This window comes from Oratosquilla oratoria, chromosome 40 (genome assembly GCF_046742065.1).
Source record: "Oratosquilla oratoria isolate Oo_2021 chromosome 40, ASM4674206v1, whole genome shotgun sequence".
Lineage (NCBI taxonomy): Eukaryota > Metazoa > Arthropoda > Malacostraca > Stomatopoda > Squillidae > Oratosquilla > Oratosquilla oratoria.
The window spans coordinates 13,035,729-13,042,371 of NC_134816.1; positions in this window are offsets into that span (position 1 = coordinate 13,035,729).

A 6,643-nucleotide genomic window follows, 5' to 3' on the forward strand; every position below is an offset into this window, starting at 1 on the left:
CACACACACACACACACACACACACACACACACACACACACACACACACACACCTCAGCACAATTTCCCAACCATTTTACCATCAACGCAGATTCTTTCAACTATAACAGCAACACCACAACTTTTAACAACCGTGCCTCCATCGTAACCTTGGAAATTCATATCCGTTTCATCCTAAAACCTGCATTAATGTCTCTTTCCTCCACTTCATATTCGTTCTCTCTACGTTATACAATACATATATGGAAGGCAATATTGTTACTCCCTTGCGAGATTGAGCCGATATAGATAAAACAGGAACCTTAACACTGCATATATGATGTAAAGCCATTTAATTTATCATACAGTTATTGTTGCTCCTTTAGAAATTGCACCAAATGCTCTTGGCTGTATGATAAGTTTATGGAAGAATTACACCATAGGAATTACATTCATATTTTTTCATTATTTGCGGAAACAATCATATGCTAGAAATGTTGTCTAGAACGTCTTACCTACCATATGACATTTTATTTTTCATTCTCGCTGGTCCCAGAATACTTTATTAATTTACGTGGTGACCCACTAGGTTGTTAGGGTGTTAATACCCTCACCATAGATCACAACAAAACAAAGCCAAAACGCTTGCGTTTGCAACACAACTACAATTGAATGCGAGTACAACGATCAAATATACCAAACTAAGAGCGAATTCACAGCTCACGTTACTCAACTCGGCTATCCCATAATTGCCACGAGTGTAATGCTCCCACCACGGAAATACCAAAGCCTTGCCTCAGAAAATGTGCCGACATAGGATAAGGCCACCAATTTACATAAGAAAAGATACTTTCAGTTGAAACGAAGTATACTTTATACCATTATCTCGACAACAGTAAAGTAGCGGAATAATACTACCCAAACATAAACATTCTATGCATAAAAAGGAGAAAAAAATAATAATAATGATAATACAAGAATCTTCAAATTTGAGATGCGTATAAACTCATGTTGAGTTTGGAGAATGTATACATGTCACCATTCTAATATAAAAAGAAACAATTATCAATGATAATCAAAATGGCCTCATAAAAACTACGGGATTCATTGTTTCTTTAGTTAGCTTTATATTGTATTTTCTATATCCGTTCGTATATATCAGTTTTGTTTTCTTTAACATATTATTTAGATTTGTGCTACTTCACCTTCGCCATATACACTCACGGGTCGGATTGAACATGTCTAGAGAGAATATTGGAGTGGTTTCACTCTGACTATCTCTGAGGTATCATGCACCCCTCCGTGCAAAGTGTGTGTTGATTCCTACAAGATATGTAGATCACCTGGGAGAGAGAATATATATATATATATATATATATATATATATATATATATATATATATATATATGTACATATATATACATATATATATGTATATATGTACATATATATATATATATATACATATATATACATATATATATATATGTACATACATACATACATATATATATATATATATATATATATATATATATATATATATCATTTGACATTTTTGGAAATAGACTCATCCACTGGGATTCGAACTCTTGCCTAGGCGGCTTACGTCTTACAAGACAAAGGCCTTACCGACCATGCTATCTCGACCCTACAAAACGAAACGACTTGGTTCACGGCCCAGTCGTTCCGCCGAGGGCACTCGGACAGAACATGATACGTAATGTATTTCATCAAATCCTTTATGCAGGCTAGTCTTCCGACAAGTGTTTGTATCATTTGACATTTTTGGAAATAGACTCATCCGCTGGGATTCGAACCCCAGCGGATGAGTCTATTTCCAAAAATGTCAAATGATACAAACACTTGTCGGAAGGCTAGCCTGCATAAAGGATTTGATGAAATACATTACGTATCATGTTCTGTCCGAGTGCCCTCGGCGGAACGACTGGGCCGTGAACCAAGTTGTTTCGTTTTGTAGGGTCGAGATAGCATGGTCGGTAAGGCCTTTGTCTTGTAAGACGTAAGCCGCCTAGGCAAGAGTTCGAATCCCAGCGGATGAGTCTATTTCCACACACACACACACACACACACACACACACACACACACACACACACACACACACACACACACACACACACACACACACACACACACACACACACACACACACACACACACACACACACACATATATATATATATATATATATATATATATACATTATTTCAAGAAGTCTACAGGGACAATGTCGTTGTTGAGCTTATATTGAAGCTTTGATTTGTCTCGTGCAACAAGTTTCTGTTCTGGTTCCAAATAGCTGAGAAGGTGTCCAAAAGACATTTGGTGCGGTTTTCTCTTTTTTAATTTCTCCAATACGTATTTCGACCTTACTCGGTCATCCTCAGGGAGGAAGTTACAATGTTTGGTGATTACATAGGTTTATATACAGGCCGTACATTGGCCGAACACTGGGAGAGGTCATTGCCTATTGCCGTGATCCGTAGCGCTGCGTACGTGGAAGTAGCAACTTTCTTGTGGATTGTGGAAATGGGTGTTATTGTTTGTGTTATGTGCGTCTACTGCTTGGGAGTGTGGTTGTGGGCATAAGTTGCATGTTAATAGAAGGTTTTTCGATGTAAATGTACACTGCTTAGACCAAAATAAGGCGAAGGGGGTCGTGAGCTTTGTAAGTTATTTTAGTGTTTTCGTTTAGTGTTTGTCTGGTGATGGTGGTTTTGTGTTCTTTTATCATGTGTGTTTTGATGGCGCCATTCTGGAGGTGGTATGTGAGTCTTTTGGAGAGGGTCATAGAAGTCATGCCAATGTATGAGGAGGTGCGGTGCTGACAATCACCGACAGGGCAACCAAACCTATACACGACGTTGACTTCTTGTAGAGGAGGGTTGGGGGGCTGGCTGTTGTTCTTCATTACCAGGGTGTGTGTTTTAGAGGTTTTGTAGTATACGATTAGGCGTATCTTAGTGTCTGGGTTGATGGGTCGAATGTTACGTGTGATAATATTTCGAAGTGTTCTTTCGTCTTCTTTGTGGCCGATGTTCATATGTTCTTTGTGGTGCAGATCTAGTGTTGTTATATTGGTATTTGTGGGTGTTGGTTGAGTGGTAAAGGAATTCATCTTGTTTTTGATGATGGATTCGATGGAGTGCTGTGGATAGCCATTGTTGACGAGTAGTGTTGTTATATATTGGAGTTCGTTATTCGTAGTTTTCCATTTACTGCTGTGGGAGAAGGCTCTGTTCACTAGTGATTGGATGACGCTTTGTTTATAGCGTTCTGGGCATTCGCTAATGCCGTTAAGACAGAAACCAATGTTAGCGTCTTTGACCTAGACTTCAGTCGTGAATCGATCTGAAGCTGTGCCTACAAGTATATCTAAGAAGGGGAGAGTGCCATCGTTGCGTTGGTGTTCATAGGTGTAATTGAGGGTTGAATGTTTCTTGAATGTGTGTGAGAGTTGAGTTACTGATTGGGGATTTTTTGTGCTAATAAAGATGTCGTCAACATACCGGGCGTAGATGGAGGGCTTCATGTCAGGATGGTCGTTGAAGATTTTCTCTTCGATGGATCCCATATAGAAGTTGGCGAAGAGTGGCCCAAGGGGGGATCCCATTGTCACGCCGTCAACCTGTGCGCGCATTTCCCCATCTGGACCGTAGAAGGGGGCTTCCATCGTGCAGATTTCAAGGAGTTCTCGGAGGATTGTTTCAGGGACGGCGAGGGGTGTTGAGTTGGGCTTGTGGTAAATACTCTGGCAGATGAGGTCAATAGTCTCTTTTACTGGCACATTTGTGAACAGATTCTCGACATCTAATGAACCTATGACCCCTACTGGTTGGGAGGATTCAAGGATGGTGAGGAATTCCTGTAAAGATTTTAGGCTGTAGGAGGTTGGGATGTATGGTGTTATTAGGGAGTTTAGGCGTTTGGCAAGTTTGTAGGTAACTGTAGTCGTTTGGTTGATGATAGGGCGGAGGGGGTTTCCAGGTTTGTGTGTTTTAACATTCCCAAAGGCATACCCAAGTTTGTGGTCTCCTTCGACTGGGGGAAGTTTGGTGGTGCCTGCTGTTGTGTTATTTTTTCTGATGATCTTGTTGAGTTTCTTTCTCAGATCAAGGGTGTGGTTAGTTGTGATGATTTTGAACTTGTTGATGTTGTCTAGTATATTTTTCATCTTTCCAACGTATTCTTCCTTGTCAAGTAGGACGTAGATGGAAAATTTATCTGCCCCACGTATGACGATATTATCCTGCTCTTTCAGTTCTTTGGCTGCTTTCAGAAGAGGGGGTGTGAGTAGGGAGGTATTGTGGTGTCCTCTTCGTTTATTGACTTCAGTACATATTTCAGATGATAGATTGGGGTTGGTAGTTATCTTTTTCTCTTTTTCTAGTTGGTGTATGTTGTCTAGGAACAGTTTCATTTCGATTTTCTTGTAGTTGCAGTTGAGTCCAAGGTTAAGGAATTCAACTTGCTCTTTTGTAAGTTCAGCGCTGCTGAGGTTTATGAATTGATTCTTAGATCTCGGGATAGAGACTGGACCGCCGTATAAGTTGGTAAGTTAGCGGCCGACCCTTCTTCTAGCTTCTAGAATATGTCTATCAAACACATTTAGGAGTGCTCTTTCGATGGAGGTTTTGATGTCTTGCTGGATGTCTTCAGTGTTGTTCCATTTTGAACAGGTATTATGATACTCTGCTCGCAGTTGCTGGAGTAGCGATTCCTTCGCCTGCAGTTCTTCCTTCAAGTAGGATAGTCTATCTTGAGGGTTGATTCTCCGGCTGTTGGCCTGGCGACGATATGTGAATTTTGGTAGGAGGCCGTGTTATATACAAGATTTCAAGAAGTCATATATATATATATATATATATATATATATATGTGTATATATATATGTATGTGTATATATATATATATATATATATATACATATACACACACACACACATATATATATATATATATATATATATATATATATATACATATATATATCGTTGATTCTTCGACAGTAGAGACCTTCACATAAATGGTGCTAAGTTTATCACAGTTATCATACCCAGCCATCTTTCAAAATATATCACTTAGTAAAGATAACTTTATTCATATCATGTGAGATGCAGAATCCGTTACGAAACATAAGGCATTTCTATACTAGATCCCGCTATTCGTGCAATATTAAAACTTGGAAATTATTCCTTATCATGTCAACTTAACTTTTTCAATAATCAGGTCAATAAAATTCGAAACAATTTAGTTTTGCTATAGATACCCGAAATTCCCAATATATAAAATGATAAGCAATAGAATATGCAATAGTTTATGAAATCATATATCTTAAATAATGGTAGAAAATAGCCGTTCATTGTATGAGATTACCTTGACTTTATCACCCTTTTTTGAAAGTAACACGACCAAAGGAAAATGAAAAATAGAATGATATAAAACAATACAAAATAAGTAAATAAAGTAATATAGGATAAGATCAATCTACACAAAATATAATATGTACAAAAAAATAAGATATTAGAAGTATGTGATAAGTATAATAAAATATGATAAGATAAAAGAAGGTGAAGAACCTACACCAGAAGGCGCGTAGCTGCGGCCGAAGCTGTCACTTTTGACCTTTACGCTTGGATTGTTGAAGCAGGTAATATTCACTGATGGTAACTGGAGAGGAGTGCAGGATTCGAGCCCATAACTAATTAAATGTGGTACCAGTACGCTTCCGATGACTATGCCAGCAGAAAGAAAGAGAATAAGTTTAGATGATAGATGAATAGAGTGACACTGAAAAACCCACCATTTGATAATAAGAATTTAACCATGTCATATAAAAAGTAAATTTGTTACTCGAATGTACTGAATAGCGTCTCATAATCTAACATCTGTTGAGCACCGATAAAATTTGAACCTTTTCATCCCATCGATTTCTTTTATATTCCCTTTATCATGAGGATGGCCGAGTATAAACAACACTATCACTCGATGAATGATCTATTTCATCGGCTAATCTATATAGTTATAAAATTCTGATAATTTTGTTTGTTATCTTGCTTGAAACCGTCTACTGAAGAAGAAATTTGACGTCGCGACTGAGGACCAAGGAACCCCAGCGCTGATCGCGTGACGTCACAACTGCTAATTTTCCAATTTCTCAATTTTTTAATTTCCAATTTTCCGATTACATATTTTCTGACCATTAATATTTAAGATCTTCAGATTCAGTATTTAAAAGTATAGCTAACTCCTGAATTAGCATCTATGAGGCATAATGAGTTTATTAAAATATTACGAACCGTATAAATCATATGATGCGTAGTGTTCCTAGCAACGACGACATGACGTCCTAATCTTCTGCATTTCACTTCTTATATCTAATCAAGTCACTGCCTTTGTCTACTGAATACAGTTAAGAGCTCTAAATTATGCTCAATTTTATATAGAAACTTATTTTCTGTGATTTATATTATACGGTGATAGTGACCCAGTATATCTATCATAAAGTTTATATTTATAAACGTTGCTGCTAGCTCAGGTCCCATAGGACTCCCTGAGTGATAATGATAATGAGTGGGAGTAGGAGTGGGAGTGGGAGTGGGATTGGGAGTGGGATGACGAGACGTGACATAACATAGGC